This window comes from Bacillus rossius, chromosome 3 (assembly GCF_032445375.1).
Source record: "Bacillus rossius redtenbacheri isolate Brsri chromosome 3, Brsri_v3, whole genome shotgun sequence".
NCBI lineage: Eukaryota > Metazoa > Arthropoda > Insecta > Phasmatodea > Bacillidae > Bacillus > Bacillus rossius.
The window spans coordinates 42,270,933-42,291,517 of record NC_086332.1 but is presented as its reverse complement, the minus strand read 5'-3'; the positions used below and the strand labels follow the sequence as shown (position 1 = coordinate 42,291,517).

General features: G+C 38.2%; 1 long non-coding RNA gene across 2 annotated transcripts in view; it reads right to left on the bottom strand.

The window, feature by feature from the left end:
- Positions 1-20,585, bottom strand: part of LOC134530576 (uncharacterized) — a 384,437-nt gene that overhangs the window by 27,701 nt on the left and 336,151 nt on the right. The window contains exons 3-4 of one of the 2 annotated variants that reach the window (XR_010074838.1): positions 4,731-4,829; positions 2,285-2,391 (exon numbers count right to left, since the gene is read on the bottom strand). This is a non-coding gene — a long non-coding RNA (uncharacterized LOC134530576). The remainder of the gene's footprint in view (positions 1-2,284; positions 2,392-4,730; positions 4,830-20,585) is intronic. The other variant, XR_010074839.1, reaches the window with a different exon arrangement.

Sequence of the window (20,585 nt, the reverse complement as noted above, 5' to 3'; positions counted from 1 at the left end):
CTCGTCGGGAATCTAACCAAGGACGTGCATCGATATAATCAAACAGAATTCAAATACGTTAATTTTTTGATGAATTTTTGGAATTTTTTTCATTAAAATCGGATAATAAATAAAGATTTTCAAGATGGTGTCCAAATTTCAAGATGGCGGACATGACGTCATACTAGGTGAAGATATGTATACTTTGACATAAGTGGTGGGGGTCAGTCTGCTAGCACCCACCACGGGGGAAGGATCGGTCGCCATTTTTATATTTTGCCCTCACCGGGTTCGAACCGAGGACTCCGAGCTCCGTGTCGTAGAAGTATATTTTTATAATTATTTTGTTAAATTTTTATTATTTGAATTTTTTTATAATTTAAAAAAAAAATTCATTAAAATCGGATAATAAATAAAAAAGTTAAAGATGGCGGCCGTAACGAAAATTGAAACGGTGACGTCATCATCCAATATGGCTGCCATGGCATCCTAGTTTTCAAGGTCATGGCCTCGGCGGCTTAGAGCGGCTAGCTCTTAGGAGTTTTAAGCCGCTTTTAGGAATTTGGGTTCTTTCTAGGGCAAAACGACTTTTGAGGATTTTCGAAATCCTGATTTTTGAATTGTGGAATTTTTTGAGATTTTTTGGCGGAATTTTTTTTCACAGAAATGTAAATTTTGACGAATTTTGAGGAATTTTGGGCAATTTTTGCCAAATTTTGGGAATTTTGAGGGTCAAAGGTCAAGGTCAAACTTGTCCCGTTACGCTATGTCCCGTTACACTCCTCCAAGATGGCCGCCGTGACGTCACAATGTAAACAATCTTCAATCCTCAGCCTGAAGCCTGCGCCCGTATGCCCATTACTATACTACTACTATTAGGAGTGTTTCCGAGCCATTCGGGGTCCTCAAACTACCCTCCCCCTACAGGGAGTCAAAGACCCAATAATTAAAAAAATTCCCAAAATTTCCAAAAACCTATTCTTTTTCGATTTGGAGTGTTTACGTGCCATTGGGGGGTCTTCAACATCACCCCCCCCCCCCCCTCAGGGGTCAAAACCCCAAAATTTAAAAAATTTAAAATATCATTCTTTCGATTTTTATTGTTTCCCAGCCATTCAGGGTCCTCAAAATCACCCCTCCCCCTCTGGGACAAAGCCCCAAAATTTCGAAAATTTCAGGAATTTCAAATATTTCTTTCGAGATGGGAGTGTTCCAAACCATTCGAGGTCCTGAACATCCACTTTTCGCAAAAGTGAAAGCCCCAAAATTTCGAAATATAAGAATATATATAATTGGATTTTGGTATGTATGACGTCGATAAACTCTTACACCGTTTGACCTATCGCCATGAAAGTTGGCACATCGAAGTGTTTTTTTCATCCATTTTTTTTTGTAACTCGCCGCTAGATGGCGTTGTAGCGCATCAACTTCTAAACCTTTCAACCGATCGCCATGGGTAAACAGAAAATCATAGGTCACAGATACACAAACAGTAATTATGTGTCATTTCTTAATGTCCAACACACTGGACATATCGCCATCAATTTTGCTGTAACTCGCGGACAATATATCACCCGGTGTTCAGCCCGGGCAAAGCCGGGTACTGCAGCTAGTAGGACATAATTAAGGGAATGTCTTGTTATTAATAGCGACCGACTGCTACAAATTGTTTCTCCTATTAAATAACTATTGTGGTAATACTGTCGAACGACACTATTTCATGGTCTTGCAAATTCAACATATGTATAGGTAAATTTAAAAAAAATGTCAACTTAATATAATTATCAATCTTATACAAAATAAGTATTTTAAGGTTAAAAACCCAGAAGTATCATTCTGGTAACCGTGGAAGCCATGTAATCTGTACTGCACTCTATGCGTGAGACAGACTATGTATATACCTCGCTACCGTTACTGCAAAACTTGAAATTAATCAAATATCGTGGCTTTCAAAACTGAGCATCGTCAAAGTGAAAGGTTGCACTGACACTTCGCCCTGCGTTGCAAGAGGCATACCTAGGGTTGAATAAATAAACTTGATTGTTCAACCCTGCTGAAGATGCCTGCTGCAACGCAGAGCGAAACGTCGGTACATCCTAACACTTCGACGCTGCTGAGACTTGAAAGCCAAGGTAGTTCATTACCCAATGGCCGCAAACGCCTGTAATATATACTCTTAACTAGTGTAAGTTAGAGATCTAAGCCAGCAAATTAAAAACAAAAAACTAGAGAAATGAATGTCAGCAGGAAATTGAAAAGCGTTTTCTGCTAAAACAAATGCGGAAAATGTTGTTTTCTTACTAACAATAATTATTGGCTTTGGGTTGAGACTACGTTAGTGCTCGATGTTACGGCACGCCCTGTTGCAGCCATCTTGTACTGAGTTCAGTTGTTGGTCTTCCTTGATGATGGCTGGAACACAGAAGCCAAAAAAGAGGTTAGTGACTGGTCACGTAAGAATGCGACTTTTATATATATAAAAAAAGAGACTGTTCAACATTGCCATTCTGATTTACTTCTATTGCAGGCAAACTAAATAAACTTTAAATTTTTGAGTTTTTTTGTTTTGTTTTCTAAATTACAATTTGTATTATGTTTATTTATTTTTTATTGGCTGGGCTCTCCAAAACGACAGAGTAACAAACATGAGGCCCTCGATTTGATTTGAACCTGAACAGTTATAATTTAGAATGTTCCTTTTACTTATGTTTCTGTTTGTTTTTTTGTTTTTTTTTTGAACTGCTACCTCGCGAATCTATCATGGAGCTGTTACGTTGTGGTTACTGATTTCACCCCCTCCCCCAAACCCACCCCCGCGCATGGCACATTGGAACACGGTAACTATCGAAGGTCCTGGGATTGCCGCAGGAAGAAGCTGCGTGGTTACGAACACAATATGTTTCGTTAAATTCCGAATATTGACGTCGTTCTGACGGTATGTACCGTCACCTTCGAGTATGAACACACATTCGGATGGTATTTATCGCACGGGTGCTACTTCATACACCAGGTTTGTGTCCGTTGATAGATTGTTACGAATAAGAGGTTAGCGATGTCAATTAACTGTAGTAAATATCAAATTATGTGAAAATTTTAATGGCAGGTTTTTCTTTCTATGGTAGTTGGGGCTGTTACAATGTGCGCGCCCACTGGCGCGAAGCGAGGCGAGAAGCCTAAGATGTCCATCAAGTTCTGTCCCTGCCCGAACACGCCCGAATATTCACCTTCGGCCAACCTCGGGATTTGTTTTATTTTTGCGCAGGAAAAATGAATTCAAATATTTAAAGTGGTCGGTTAGGTTAGCTACATTAAAACACTTAAAAACACTATGGACGGTTAGTTAGGTTAGTATAGCTACATTAAAATAAACAGAGAAATATAAATATATTTAAATAAACCCGAGGTTGGCCGAAGGTGAATATTCGAGCGTGTTCGGGCAGGGACAGAACTTGATGTACATCTTAGGCTTCCCAAGCGAGGCGAGGAGAGGAGGCGCGTTTTTTCCCGCGAGGATTAGTTCCGTGTTGTCAAATGCGTGTACGCCCACTGAAGACGATGAGAGGAGAGCCGTGGAGAGAAGGGCAAGCGAGCGGCGCGACTCGGCCTCCTCGGCAGTCTTCGGCCACTTCCGGGGCTGTTCGGCCCTCGGATCTCGTAGCGTTTTTGGACATAGAAAAAGCCTTTGATAGAGTACTTCATGAAGGCTTAATTTATAAATTATATCAAACTGGCTTCCCCGATTGTTATATTAAATTACTGGCCTCGTATTTAGAAAATCGATCGTTTAGAGTCACGACAGAAGGAGCACAGTCAGATTTAAAAATAAAGCAGGAGTCCCACAAGGCAGCATTTTGGGGCCGGTTTTATTCAATATTTATATCCATGATATGCCTAAGCCCGCACACCGATCAGTTCAGTTTGGCTGCTACGCGGACGATACGGTATTGTTTAGCAGATCTAGTATTCTAGAACTCGCAGCAGGCAGATTGCAAACCGCGTTAAATTCAATAGAACAGTGGTGCAAAAAATGGCGAATTAAGGTAAACCCTACTAAATCAGAAGCTATAGTTTTTACGCGTAAACATCTCCCGCCACTCGAAGATAGACCACGACTAACACTTTTCAATGAGCAAATTCCTCACAAAAATGTTGTTAAATATTTAGGCGTGCACATGGATAGGAAACTACTATGGCGCGATCACATAGAGGCGAAAAGAAAAACAGCTTTCACTAGGCTCATGGCCCTCTACCCCGTCATGAGCAGACGTTTAGGTAGCTCTGTTAAAAACGGAATAATAATTTATAACGCACTAATAAAACCAATAATCACGTATGCAGCGCCGGTGTGGGCAACAGCAGCGGAATCTCACTTAATCAAGCTACAGAGAATTCAGAATAAGAGTATTCGTATTGCGACAGATGCGCCTGTGTATTGCCCCGTAAGGGCTATGCACAGAGAGCTCAAACTCGAACTTTTAAAACATTATTATTTCCGAACTGCGCAAAAATTCTATGATAAATGTGCCATAAGCAGAAACCCATATATTTCATCACTGGGCGAACAAGATCCAGAGTTGCATGGAAAATATAAAATGCCAAATTCAATCTTGGCTCACAGACCTCCGTAGTGTGCTGTGGCTGGCTGAGCGATCGGCCAATCAGTCTCCCGCGAGTTGAAACTTAAATTATAGACATTAATGAATAATTAGCTAATTCAAAATGGTTCGAAGCACGCAGGTGTATGTACTAACCGACCTCTGGGTTCACTGCCTGTTGTGTTAGGGCTGACTCCCTATGCACGATGGGCATGGCCCGCCTGGCAGGCTTCACCTCCAGTGCCGGTTGTGTTTCTGAAATACATGGGATTTTGAATTACAAGCTTGCAACAATGCCAGAATGCGAATAGGTCTTGACTTAATTCACCTGTAACTTTATACACCGACAGTTCCTCTATATTTAACTAGTAGTATAGTAGTAGATATTAGAGATTTGTAAATTAGTAATAAGTCCTAGATACTTAGTAATAGTCATCAAAAATATATATTTCTAAAATAATAATAAAAAATCTAAAAAAAAATTAAAAAAAAAATTTAGTTCTTATTTTAGTTTTATCTTAAGCACTGCACGTCCATCCCTGAGTTGGGTGTTTGCATATTTCGTAACGAAATGCCTAGTTTGTAAGTCATTTATCTTTTTTCTGTTTTAGTTTCTTAGTTTTTTAGGTGCTGACTGGCGGCGGAGTGAGTGGTCAGTGCAACCACTCACCACCAGGGGCGCTTGCGTCCCTGGTCACTAAATCCAGTCCTGGATAAAAAGCAAAGCGGACTACGAGTCCAAGTTCCCAACCCCGCATGGTAGACTCTTTTCTACTCTGTCCAACACTTCATCCAGACCATCCTCTGTCTCCTGTAAAATCCTACACGTAATGCATGCCAATTTGCATCCCGCATGAATGTGCCCAGGGTTTTCCCTGTGTCTATGCAGGTTTTACCTGGGCCCAACCTATCTCTAGTTATAGTCTAGATTTAAGAGTGAGGGGAGTTAGTCATGGCGCCAATCGCTGCCATGGCTGGCCAATCCCCTCCTAGCACATGATGCATGCGACCCTCTCCTTGCATGGCTAATCCCAGCATGACTAGGCGTATAGGCTTCGGCCTGAGACGCACCTAGGTCCCTCCCTAACCCGGACCCCTCCAAAATACACTTAGTTTTAGTTAGGTTAGGAATAAAAAAAATGCACCCCACTGTGGCTGCCTGGGCAGCTGTGGCTGGGCTGACGTGAAGTCGCCCGCCCCTGGGGGCGCATGCGCCCCTGGCTAATAATAACCCAGGAGCTCCCAACCTTTAAATGCGGGCCGCAAGGCCCAAGCACCCAACTCCAGCATGGTTGATTTTTCAGCCCCTCCAACTCTTCTTACCTGGACCCTTCTTCCTCTTGTCCAGTAGTTACCTGCTTGCTTAATGCATGTTATTTGATCCCCGCATAAACCGGCCCAGGGTTTTCCCTGTGTCTATGCAGGTTTTACCTGGGTCACATTAGCTAGCTTTTAAGCTAGGCGACCAATGGGGCGTCAGTCATGGCGCCAATCGCAGCCATGGCTGGCCAGTAAACCCCAATAGCACACGATGCACGCGCCCTTGTCCTGCATGGTTAAAACCCCGCATGGTAGAGTGTATAGGCTTCGGCCTGAGACACACTTAGGTCCTCCCCTAACCTGGACCCTCCCCTACACACTTAGAATTAACTTAGGCTAGGAAAAAAAAATGCACCCCACATGTTCCATGATCACATGGAATACCCATTAGTGGATGCCATTAAAAATTTACACATTGCGTATATAAAAACAGTGTTCCAGAAACTACCTCCAGAAGAAAAAATAAACATGGTAAAACAAAGTGAGGTCAGTAGAACTTTGAAGACAAACCATAAATTCCGCAAAGTAAAATAATAAAAAAAACGTTTTTTCAGAGCAGTGTACATATTTTAATTTTATCAAGGAATTATTTTGATGCTTCAGGAAATGTTTGCATTGTTCTCATCTAGTGCAGATTTTTGAAGAATTCAGTGGCAGTTCAGTAGTACCAATGCTTCCGAATCTTTCAAGGAAAATGCACGGTTAGGCAGCTATTTTTCCAATACCATTTTTATAAAATTTCCACAAAAACTTAATAATATATTTCATTAACGCTAAAATAAAAATTCTTACTACACAAGATTCTAAAATAAGAAAATTTTAATCTGAGACTATAAAAGAAACAATAAACAAATAAGGCAAAAATTCAGTAAGGGCTTAATCTAAGTCAGAAACATGTTAAACGAAAAACTAAATATTAAGTGTAGGAACTTTGTAAAAAAAGGATATCCCATAACAAGGTCCTAACTTTATAGACAAAGGCAAATTATTTGATATTTAATATACATTAAAACTCTTATTAATGAAATTTTCTCGAGAATTCTTTTAGAGCAGAACATTTTAAATGTATTAGAAAATTTAAATACCTGCAGTTTAATAATAGCTAACTGGTTAGAATTCCAACCATTGTCTAATATTCCATTAACCCTAGCATATATGTTACTTTTCTTTTTGTTTTGGTTACGTTTGCTTTAGATTTTGGATTAGGCTATTAATTAATAGAAAGTATTCTTTAAGGCAGCAATTGATGCCATGACTGACTCGCCTACACTCTAGACTACTATTTAGTTGTAAGGCGCCTAAGCTGTCAGCATTGGTTTTGGGCATTGGTTTTGGTGGAACGACTTTCGTAGTTCCCCACCCGTCTGCCAGCCAGCCTGAACTTAATACTAAGGAGAGGAAAATTTTTATCCGGTGCATATTAAAGAAATTTAATAAATCTGACCTAACTAACGCTAACGTGTCCACGTCAGCTCCTGTGACGCAACCAAACTGGCCCTGGCGTCAATGAAAGTAGTGGCTCCCTAGGCTGTTTTAGAAGCTTCTAGGTCTATCTGACCGTTACTCCCAGGGGAGCATATAAGGCGGTCGAGCAGGCGAAGCCTCTAATGCACACCAACACGACATTACATCACGCCAGTTAGCCGATCTAACTGGTGGGGTGCTTCACTCCCCCGCCGAATTAGGTAGGCCTACACGTAACTTTTCTAGCATTACACGACCTACCAGCGCACACACAGGCCCGTGTGCCAAACCTATCCCACAAGACACGCACCCCCGCCGTCGATTCAAATGATTCTTCACCAGTGTGGGGTGCACCTGAATTACTATGAACTTAGCGAGTTATAGAAACTTCGGTTTCTGGCCTCGCCCACGCTTATTGCCCCGGATGGCAATATGATGATGATGATGATGATGATGATGATGATGATGCTCGCAGTACATCAGCGGCACTAACCAGTCACTCATCGCACCCAGCCAGAACCAGGTTCAAAGCCGGGGTTCAGTATTTCTTCAAGCCTTTTTCGCTTTTATCGGAGCCGTTCCATCATATAGTTTAAAATTTCTCTTTGTAAATCGGAATGATTCGATAGTCGAAATAGCTGCTCCGGCAGCGAATTCTAGCGGTGAATGCGGATACTACGTGTTATTTCAATTTGAATATATTTATAATGATCGACATTATTTCAAAGCATTCTACGAAAAATCTCGTGTCCGAGTTTCGTATTATAAATGTATCCATAATGAGAACCAATTAATTCGATCTTTTACGGGGTTAGATGTTACACATCTATGGCGAGTACTGAAAAACTCACTCACTTTTTTTTCTTCATCCATTCAGCTGGGATAGTTCCTTAGTAAATACATACCATGTCTCATTCATTCTCTAGTTTCCTTGGTCTGTGATGCTGAGTATATCCGTCTCTAATAACTCGTTGATTAGACACTAGTTCGAAATAAAATAAAAGGTTAGTTGAAAAAATCTAAAAAAAAGGTTTCTTGGTAATTAGAGACTCTTGGGCAATCTGATGGCTTTTGAAGCAGAGGTTCCATAGAATCAGCTGAACGACATTGAATTTGGCAAATTTTTTGATTGAAATAAATATGATGAAGTACAACAAAATAATGAATCGGACGTACCCCGCAATTAACAACTTACCAACTGGGAAAAATAATTCACTTTGCCCTCCGCATTCAATGTACACAAAAACAAAAATGTTTAACTATTTTTACCATTATAATTCAGGGACGTAACTAATGGTAAATTAATTTCCATAAATCGTGGTATTTATTATACGTTTTTTTTTAAAATAATTAATTGTATATGTACCATACTTGTGTGTTTAGCCCTAACAAATCATAGGCAATACTAAACCGCTTAGGACCGGAAACCACGTGTGTTTAGCATGGCGAAACTTGCAAACCATGCGTACTAGCGCTGCCACGCAAGAGATATATTAAAAGAATGTGATAAATAAAAATGTAACATTGCCTCTTTAAAGAAATGTTTTAGTTATTCCACATGTTTTGAAACCACTCCACATGCTTGTACAGTTGGGTAAAATATTGAATGACATAAAATGTTATTGCTTTCACACTATGTAGATTATTGATGGTTTCTGCCATAGTCATTATATTTATTATACCATTATCACTTGCTCTATTTTGCCGTACACCTAGTTCATTACAAAATATTCCATCTGATTTTGATGCGAATTTTATGTCGTTCAAAACAACTAAAAAATCATTTACTGCATAGTCTACAAGTACAGGTAGATTTCTAAGTATTCATTTCTTCTGCAACGTTCTGGAATCTTCTATAAACTTCTGGAACATTTTGATAACTTAATGTAAATAACATCCTATATGTTCTCCAATATTACAAATTGATCAATTAGACACTTGCTGATATTCCATGCAGTGAAAATGTTTCGAATGGTCATGAATAACTTAGAACAAGTTTAATACTATGTCTAATAAGATATGCATGAATTTTATTTATTTCAAATTATATATTTCATCCTTTGCACTAATAATTGGTGGTATTAAAAATATAATATATTTAGGTTCGCAATAAGTTTGAAAGAATTTGATACTACCCGTAGTAAGGAAGTTTAAAGTTTTTCTTATTTGAGCCCCCGGTTTTAACCCCTCTGCAGTAACAGTTCGTCTCATCAAAAGTTGGATCAGAATTTTTTTTAGATAATGTATTAAATTTGTACAATAACTATAATTGATGTGATAGTATATCAACGAAAGGTGTTATGATTTATTTGTCTTTCAACCCTTGTTATTTCCAATCCTTGCAATAAAGGTTGGTTGTATCAAAAATAATTTGAGACGAATGTTGTAGAAAATGTTTAAAAGTTTTACAATAATTGTGATAGTTGATAGTATGCTTACTACGGAAATTATTAATTTTAATTCAACTCTTTTTGTTTCTCCCCCTTGCAGCAATGGTTCGACTTATCAAAAATTGTCATAGACTTTTTTTTTAAATAATACTTATATGGTTTACAAACAATTTTAACTGATTTGATTGAGTAACTACTAAAGGAGTTGATGAATTTGTTGGTCCTTCAATGCCTATTTTTTCCCAGCCTTTGCATTAATGATAGGTTGTATTAAAAGTATTTCGGACAAAATTTTTAGATAAATATAATGTTTAAAAGTTCTGGAATAAATACTAAAGGGTTTAATAGTGTGCATTTATATATATATTTTTTTAAATTTCGAACCCATGTTTTTGACCACTTGTAGCAATGGTTCATCTTATAAAAAATTGTCTTAGACAAAAATTTTAGATAATTTTTATGAAATTTACAAACAATTTTAACGTATATAATGGTGTGGCTACTAAAGGAGTTATGAATTTTTGTCCTAAAATTCCTGTTTTCCACCCCTCGCAGTAATGGTTAGTCGTATAAAAATTTATATTTCCAAACGTTTTTGGTATTGCTCTAACGAGATATAGGTAATAACTTCATACGTATGCGATATATATTATATCTCAGATTCTCAGATTAAGAGATTTACAGCAATTTTTATGTTTTAAAAATCTTCTCAATTTAAATCACTTTGGTCGGATTTCCCCCATTTAAGAACTCGAATGAGATGGTCCATTACCACATTTTATTATCAGTTTGGAAGTGATTTGTAAAAAAATTACTGTAATTATCGTTATAATGTCCATAAAATGTGGTTATATATAACACAATTTTGAATTGCTGATGGTTTTATGGTCTATGAACATGAAACGAAATAACTATGTAAAAACTCTTCGGCAGTTGCACAATGATAACGGCTACAATAGGTAGTCTTTCTTCGAAGTCTATCTAAAAGAAACACACATTAATATCTGCTTATATTCTCTGGACATAATGAAGTCACAAAAATACATATACGAATCAGTAAAATAATACACTATAATTATCCTAAACTTTATCACGTTTCATAACTACTGAATCTCTGCTGTTGTCGAAAGAACTATCGCCAGGAGCACTGAACGCAGTGGTTTCGGTGATGTACAAAGAGAGAATGGTATTGAGCTTTATAGTATTTGGTATACGTTGCGTTGTTTAGGAACATTACAAAAAAAAGTTTACAGTGTATAAATGTTTCGCATACCTACCTTCAAACGTCATGTTCCACTATTAAAAGCCACCACGACAGCACATGCTATCCCTTTATGCCAAGCTTTCGATGATTTCACGTACTGGTAAGGAATTAATCGTAAAAAAAACAAGCGTTTACGTAAGCCGGATCAAGGCTTGGGTTGGGTATTTCATGGCAACCTATCACGTGCCTCCGGCGTAAAACGAAATGTACGTTCTCGTATTATTAAGCTTGTCAAGGCCTGGCTAGCTGTTTCTCCTCAGCGAACACGTAGCTGCATAAAATTAGCCTCTTCGACTAATTACTCGTTCTGTCAAGGATTAATTAACTCCAGCGCTGCACCGTGATCTTCCGCGCGGGAGGTTTCCCAGCGCTAATTTATTGTACGTAACCGAAAAAAAAAAAACGCACCAACAAATACACAGAAGATGTTTTAAACATCATGACCATAAACGTATTTTTGGCAAAACCAAAATTGTACACGAAGACAAATTATTCTACAGAATAATTTCATCATTACATCTGTACACATATGGTGTGTAACCTACATGTGCACGTATGGTGTAAGAAGTACTTTGTTAGAAATCACAGTAAATTTACAGACTTTTCAACGAATAATTCACCACAAATAAAAAGGAAGAATTCTTCGTAATTTCAGACTACTGGATCTTCCTAGAAACAACTCCGTATTTCGACATCCGATTTCAGTTTACGGTATGAACAGGATAAACCCAAACGTGGAAAAATGAATGTGTATTTAGCAGTAGTCTTAACCAGTTTATGAATGAATATTCTTGTTGGTTCATGTTCAAAGTTAGTAACTTTGGTACCCGTCAATTTACAAATATAACCATAGATTCACGGAGATCACTGGATAATTTGCAACCAGTGTTCTTCGTAAATTTAGGGTGAAAATTTTTATCAGTGTAATTTTACAGATGTGTTTTTCATGTAGGCTACAATTATGCAGGAGAGTGTAGGTCCATTTTTTTTTTGTATTTTTACTGGAGACCTGCGATATTTGTTTTATTATTTGACGACAGGCATTTTCATTGGCACATGGGTAGTTTGTCACGCCTTAAAGGACAATAAACTTATTAAAGAATATCTAAATTAATTTTATCCAACCATATGGAATCCGTTCAGAAGGAAAAACGTTGCAGCAGTGAATGCAAGAAAGAAATTTACTGGTTTGTGTCTGAGAGTGTGCAGTCTACACGGTTAGAAATTAAAGTAAATTCACGGACTTTCCAATGAAGAATTCACGTGAAGTAAACGAAGAGTTATTCATAATTTCAAATAACATAATCTTCTTGGAAACCACGCCGTATTTCGACTTCCGAGTTGTATGTTTCGTTCTTAGCAAAGGTGTAATAAAGAAGAGTGTTTTGTTAATAAACAAATAATATTATTTTGGATTCATTTCCAAAGTAATATAACTTAGTTTCCGTAAATTTACGAAGATAGCCAAAAATTTACTTATATCCCTGGATATTTTTAACCAACGTTCGTCTTAAATTGGAGATAAACATTTTAAACAGTGAACCAGAAAAAAAACACGCGAATTTTGCAGGAACCTCTAGTTATCACGCAACTCATTATGCTTGATATGCTGTATTGAAGAATTTGCGTAATTTTTTTGGTTTTCCCACCCAAAGTTACAAAAAAAAAGTTTAAGGGTGGGTTTTGCGACACACGTTGTAAGATTTTCCAAATGATAGCGGCATACAAACTATTGGTGTACCGATCTGGTATTCATAACTTTGAGTCACGTCAGTATTTTGCTGTCGACCCCACGACCTTCACCACAACAAACTCAAATTAAATCAAATTAAAAATAAAATCAAAAATAATAAAAATAAATAAATAATACCCGCCGATAACACTTAAAAAATATTTTTTAAATAAAATTAAACCAAAAGCAAATCGTACAAACGAAAATCCAGATAATCTGGTTAATATGACAATAAGTGAAAAAAATTCCTTAAATAAGCAGATATGCCGTTTATTACGATAAAAATAAACATTTTTGTAAAAAAAAGTACATGATACATATGTATGTCCTTTATTATTTATAGACATAAAGGAATATTAAAAAAAACTTTAATAACATTTGTTAGTAAAGAAATCGTAAACTCGCTTCTGTTTCAAACACGTATGGCGTTTAAATGAAGTAGGGTGACGCAAAAGCTTTATCACTAATAGTTCAGCTGGAGCTATGTCGGGCTGACGCTGCAAGTACCTACGCCATGATGTTGGTCAGCTATTGCGCTTTCTTTAAACTCAACCAAGAAATAATTTTACTACCATAATATTCTACCATCTATGCGGGAACTGTACGTTGAATCGAACTAAAAAAAAGTGAACATTTGGCATACTTTTAGTTACTTTCTTGATAACGTAGACAAATTGTATGTGAAAATTAAATAAAATGTGTTAAAAATCTGATCGGGACTATCCGAAGATCCGGATGAACGAGGACCGGATGAACGAGGTTGTGCTGTACATGCAGGGGCGCAACAACTAAATATCCAAAGGGGAGGCTAAATACCTTTTTATAAAGAATCATCGATCCCCCCTATTGAAGCGGGGGGGGGGGGGGGGTCCGGGGGTCCTCCCCCGGGAAAATTTGTATTTCAAGGTGGAAAATGGTGCTCTTTAAGCAGTTTTATTTTCTAAAATTGATTACACAGCACTTTCTTTGCACCCGTTTGCCCCCACTTCAAGGTTTCAGAGGGGGGGGGGGAAATACCCTTGCCTCCCCTGTTGTTGCGCCCCTGTGTACATGCGTCGGTCGTAGAAGTCAGTTGAGTGATTCATGCAGCGGGGGATATATTTACTTAACTTTTAAAGTGTCGTCCAACACTTTAGACGCGTCGCGCCGAACCAAACCTCTTGCCCCGCGACGCCCCAGCGCGCCCGGCCACCGAGCGAGGCGTAAAGAACAATGGGCTGGTAGTGACTCAGCCGTGGGCCGACACCATCCCCCCCCCCCCCCCCCCCCTAGCGGCTCCCCAGAACAACAGGTCACCCACGCACCCGTGGTTCTCCCGCCCCTGTGAATCACTGTGCGTTGGGCGAGGTCAGTGCCGCGTCGCTACGCTAGCTTGCTCGGCCGGGTTTTTAAAACTACGCAGCGAAGCGCAGAAAAAGGTTCAACAATGACTAGAGACCGGAAAAATTCGCGATTTCAAATCCCTAAAGGATAGACTCCATGATCCTCTATGCACTCGTGCAAATTACATCTGCTGATTGGTTACCGACTCGTAACACCTGTTGACTGGAATGATCGTGATTCGCTAATTCTTCTGTTAAAGATTTTTCATTGGCCCAGAGTCCTTCAGATAAACTGTGGCCCAATCACTGAAGCAAAATAATGTGAAAAGTATTTGGACTCTATGCTATCGTGAAATTAATCCGCGAATTTTACAGGTCTCTAAGTCAATGACATTTTCAAAAACACCCGTTATTTAATCTCTTTGCCATATAATAAGGGGCAGGTTTTTTTTCGCAAAAAAAAAATTCCGACCACTTATTAGACTGCGACAAGGTTTACCTGCACCAGCGGTTTCTTCCTTGTGATTGGCGGGCGTCTGCGAGAGAAGTCGTTGCCTTGCTTGACCGAGCCACTCAGGACGTGTTTTGCTTCCGCGCTGACTTACTGTGATCGGTGTTGTAACGATCGACGTGTACATGAGAGAAACTCACCCAATCACGAAACACAGACGATGCTACAATGCTTTAACTTTCATCTAATCTCGGAATATTTTCTTAAAATATGCATGTCCCTACATAAAATGTTATGGTCACCACGATGAGATTAATACGCGCTAGACGCACCAGCGAGCGTCTCACTTGTCGTCCCGTCTCACTAGTACAATTAGGTATATACACTCCTGACTAGGCCAGTGTATTTTTCCCAAAAAACTATTCTCCATAACACATCTCTACACGTATGCCAACTGTAAAAAGACAGAAAATTAACGTATAACGCCTGCTATGACACGATTAATCTGCAAATACATATTTGGTGACAAAATCTGGAACAAAACTTACGTTTTGAAAATGTAGCCTATATGCATAGCCTAATAAAAAAAAAAAACAATTGTGAGCGTGTTTTTCAGAATTCGCCAGTGATTTTTAAACATATAACCTCGGTAACGCGCATATTCATGTGTTATCCTGTTGCCAATAAACATTTAATACGATCTCGGTCACCAAATTTAACGCAGAATGCTTTAAAACTATGAAAAGTATTCATTAAAAAAAGATAAAAAAAATTTCCCTTTCTGATAACTTACTATAATTTTGTTTAACAATATGGTACCATCGTTTTTGAGGTTATAATTCTTTGGGCACGTTGAGAGTGAAATTTTAATATGTACTAGAAATGCAATGAAATAAGCGCGCATTACACAACGTAAATGTGACAGGTTGAAAGTCTAATGCGCATGCGTGCAGAAACTGATATAGCCACGAACCGAAGTCGTCAAGTTGGTGAACCCACGGGAGACGTACTAATGTGCCAAAGCAAATATTATGGTAGTGAATTTAGTGAAATTATCCTGTAATACATTTCGTAAACTTGAATAGCCATAAAAAATATAATATCAAATTTAAATAATACCTATTATTTATTAGCCACAAAAATTGTGTTGGAACGAACTTGGCGTCAAAGATATTTAATATTTTTATGGTTCTCAGAAGCATTACGAACTTGGCGCTATCTTTGAAGTATTTTTCAAACTAAAAGTTTCAGTCCAATAGGTCCCGGATTTGGACTTGATTATCAACAAGGAATTATATTAAAATACTGCCCGTCTTGTTAAAATTCGTTTACAGTCAATACTATAAACTTTCTACACAAAAATATTTACTTAAACTTTTTAAAACAAGTAACGCTAAATGTATTTTTATTTATTTGTTTTTACTTAAAAGACTGAAATTAGTCTGTAAATATTTCCTACAAAAAACCTTAACCTTATTCAGCTGATTCAACATTATTATAAAATATTATTATATTATAATGTTATTAAAATGTAAACAAAAAAACGTCTTCTCTCGACGAGATCTGAACCACGGACGGCAGCTTACGAAACTCACATCTTACCATCATGGTACTAAGACCGTTGGGAAACATTGGGGAGAAAACCAATTATAATGTTGTAAAGCCAGTTATTTTTAGGCCATTTAAAACTTGGGGATTGTTTTTTTTACTATTACTATCTTAGGTTTTCAAATACAATCAAGGGTAGGTTCACTATCATAAAGTTTCATTTGGCACATTAATAATTTTGGTATATACCCAATAATTTAAGAAAATTACGATATACGGGTTTATGTTGCTACATGTGTGCCCGCCATCTTTTCGAGGTTTCTGAAACTTCTGCGCAGACGCAGCACCGTTGCCTCGCATATCCGTTCAATTTTCATGAAATTACTCCTACCAAATGTATACCGAGAGCCAAGATGTTCACTTATCGAAAATGCCATATAATGCAATAACCTATCTTGGCGTGTGAAGGCAAAACTTGCAAAACATGGAATATTAGTTGGTGTCATATTTGGCTTGTTGCCATGTGCCATGAAAATAAAACATATTTTCTTTCATAATTGTACATGGAAATGAAGCTGAATTTTAATTTTGAGATGAGCTTTAGGATACTTACTAATAATTAGGGGCATGCAAATTTCGTGAAAAGATTCCGAGACTAGATGAAAGTTAAAACACTGTACCATCGTCTGTGTCTCGTGATTGGGTGAGTTTCTCCCAGGTACACGTCGATCGTTACAACACCGATCAAAATAAGTCAGCGCGGAAGCAAACGCGTCCTGACTGGCTCGGTCAAACAAGGCAACGACTTCTCTTGCAGACGGTCGCCAATCACTAGGGACCGGAAAAATTCGCGGGTTCAATGACCTGCAGGATGAACTCCATAGTTCTACGTACACTCGGTCAAATGTCACCCACTCAGTGGCTGCTGTATTGTGAGACGTCCCAACGTATCAGCCTGTGATTCGATAAAGCGTTGGTTGGGCGTTTCTCATTGACCCAGAGTCATCCAGGTGAGTGGTGAGCCAATAGCAGAGGCAGCACTGAGGTATAACTATTTTTGTATATTAGCCTATTGCGAAATGAATTCGCGAATTTTCCCGGTCTCTACCAATCACAAGGAAGAAACCGCTCGTGCAGGTATATCTTGTTGCAGTCTAACAGGCGTTCAGACTTTTTCGCGAAAATTGCTTGCCCTACTAATAATACTTTTCAGTTTGAAAAAAACTATATTCATGCTTTAGTCTATTTTATCTTCATTAATGTTAATATAAGTGACTTAAACATGTATTGTCCTTAGTTTTCATTATACATTTTAGTGGGCATTTACTTTCTTTTTCCAATGCACTTTTTGTGCCATTAGCGCTGCCTTCTTTCGACGTGCTATGTTGCCGGAATCACGCCACAGAGCTCACCGTTTTAGACGTGCCTTTACAATTTTACGAAAATGTTTTAAAATTAGTCAGGAACATTGTATATTTTAAAGGAATATTAAAATTTAAAATTTTGTAAATACATTTTTTTGTTGTATTTAATCAAGAGTGTCGTCTGATAACATTCAATTTTTACTTCTAAAGTGACATAACTGGAACATATCTTGACATATCTTGGTTTCAACCGTTAGTTTCAATAATTAAATAAATATACTTCAAGGTCTGTTTATGCATTGCACATAATTTAATGGAATGCCATATTATTAATAGCTACTGCTACAAATAGGTTCTCCTGTAAAGTAATAATTGGTGTTTTAGCAATGATTTATTTTCTCTCGTAATGATACTGTCCAGATATACTATTTAATAGTCTTCAAAAATCAACAAAAATAGAAAAAATAGAAAAAGTAAAACTTATAATTAAAGATGGTATACAAAAATAATATTTTTAATGTTAATAATCCGGGTGGTATCAATCTGGCAACAGTGGTCCTAGTTTACTCTGCACTGAAGTCCAAGCGTGGGACACAATACAGTCCCCCCCCCCCCCCATCAATATCTGACCCTCGTCATTGACGTGAACAGCTTTACGCCCCGTAGTCGTGGCATGGTGCCAATCATTCTTTTCATTTTCCAACTTTCGCAACGAGAGAGATTTGTATATTTCTTTTTATTCCCTACTCGACGATTGACTACGCCCCAGATAACACAGCGTGTCCCGACAGGATCGGGAGGGGGGGGGGAGAGAGAGAGAGTCTTGACTCGTGGCGTGCAGAACGAGTCGGGATTATTCAGTCGCGCGCGACATGCCTTCGCTTGCAGAGAGCAAGGAAGGCTGTGGATCAAGGGGTGTTCACGTCTGCATGATTACATGCTGTGCGAAACCGGTTATTTTTTTCAACTTATACTTCTTTAGGCGAATTATATAAAAAAAAATATTGATCTGAATGAATTTTTACAATGCGCGCGCAACAGTCAACAAAAATTGACAGGATGAATAAAAAGAAGTCTACTTACAAATAAAAATTATATATATATATATATATGTGCTTGATATTGAATACTGGCCCATACAACTAAAACATTTATTTATTGTGAATATTAGTTACATAAATTGTGGTTATAAATTTTTACAAGATTATTTATATAAGTGAGGTTATGTTCCCGTATGTATAATTTATTTGCATTATAAATTACAATTAATTGCAATATTATATAATAATAATTAAAATTAATAATACATTTGAATAAAGTTTCAGCATATTTATTTTAATTTTTTTTTCATATTAATACCTAATACTGAGTATTTATTTTAATTTTTTTATTTGGATAAATTTAGACTCTACCAACTGTATTTATATTACTCCAGTCCTTTTATTATTTTATTCATACTAATTATTTGGATGCAATATTTTAGTTAGTATTTTTACTACGCCAAGTATAAGTACATAAGTTCACGCACCCATTTTTTTTTATTCAGCTAATGGTTTCACCATATTGGTTGGACGTCAAATGAATTTGTTCATGAAAGTGGCTGTTTTTTTTTTTTTTTAAACTATGGCTGTTATAACTCACACTTGCTGACCACCATGTGACGTCATCAAGAAGCAGTTCGCGCGATGTCTCGGGCCGGACAGAGTGGCGACGGCGAAGTTGTAAAAGTGGCTACAACCACGTCGCAGCGCGGATCCTAGTCGCTGGGTGCAGGGGGTGCGAGGAGGGGGAGTCGCAGGCTGTGACCGCGGCCGGCAGTCGGCGACGAAGACGACGCCAGCCCCCTTCCGGGCGAGGCGACACCCAGCGTGGGGGACGCACCACAACGCCGAAATACCACAACGCCGAAATACCACAACGCCGAAAGTACAATAACGCCGAATGCCAAATTGACTACAACGCCGACAGCTAGAAAACTGCTGTGTACCACAACGCCGAAATACATTAACGCCGAAAAATGTCATTGCAGGACTGCCACAAAGGTTAGGTTAGGTTGTGGTATTTCGGTGTTAAGATACATTGAAGAAACACACACAAATTCATTCAGTTGTTTTTCATTTTGCTCCTGTGCCCCCCCCCCCCCCCCCCCCCACCCTGCACGCAGCCACATTTTTCGGTGTTACTGTATTTCGGCGTTGTGGTACACAGCAGTTTTCTAGCTGTCGGCGTTGCGGTAAATTTGGCATTCGGCGTTATGATATTCGGCGTTATTGTACGTTCGGCGTTGTGGTAACGACCCCCCAGCGTGGGATCCTGTCGAGGCCTCGTCGCGCGACCCGCAACAAGGCAGCACCCCCAGGTATTTTGCTGCTATGATCCCCTGCTTACGCACACGATTGTTCATCGACGGCCTTTTCTACTTAAACACTCCTAAACAAAGGGTTTGTTTGAACCCAGAGACAAATTTTTATATCATGCCCGGCCTGGTAGACGATTTTGGATTAACTACGTTCGTGTGTAGCCTTCGTCCTGAACGCATTAATTTTAGCATATAATTCGTTAAATAAATAGAAATTAGGTTTCCCCAAAATGTATAACTGTTAAGTTTAGATTGAAAGCACTATATTGTTTCAGATATGCGACTACCAGTGGCATTAGGCCTGTATAACTCCATGCGTCCGAACCGAAGCGGTTAACAGTTTCTACTCGGTGATTTCTTCTAGATCGATTGTTTGAACGTGCGATTTTGATAAATTTACTTAGTTAATTTTTTAGAGACATTCATTGTGCGCTCTATGAAAAGCGGTCTAAAGAGTATCCAGCAGAAAAGATAAAAAAAAAAAACTCTATAGTAGTTTTAGCAGCAGCAGCAGAAATGCATAGTACGACACCAGTCTAAGTCATACTATACTAAGAACGTTGACATCAATATTTGTCCAAATCTAGGCCTATTTCTCTGTTAAGCCATAATATGTCTTATGTCGATACGAGAATCCGCTTTTATAACTAGAGCTAAATATTCGAAAAAGGTTTGTTTGACAGTGGTCAATCTTTCAAGATACTTATTACAGGACCAGTGAAGGGTTTATATATATATATATATATATATATATATATATATATATATTCGGTAACCATGAACACTCAACCAAGTAG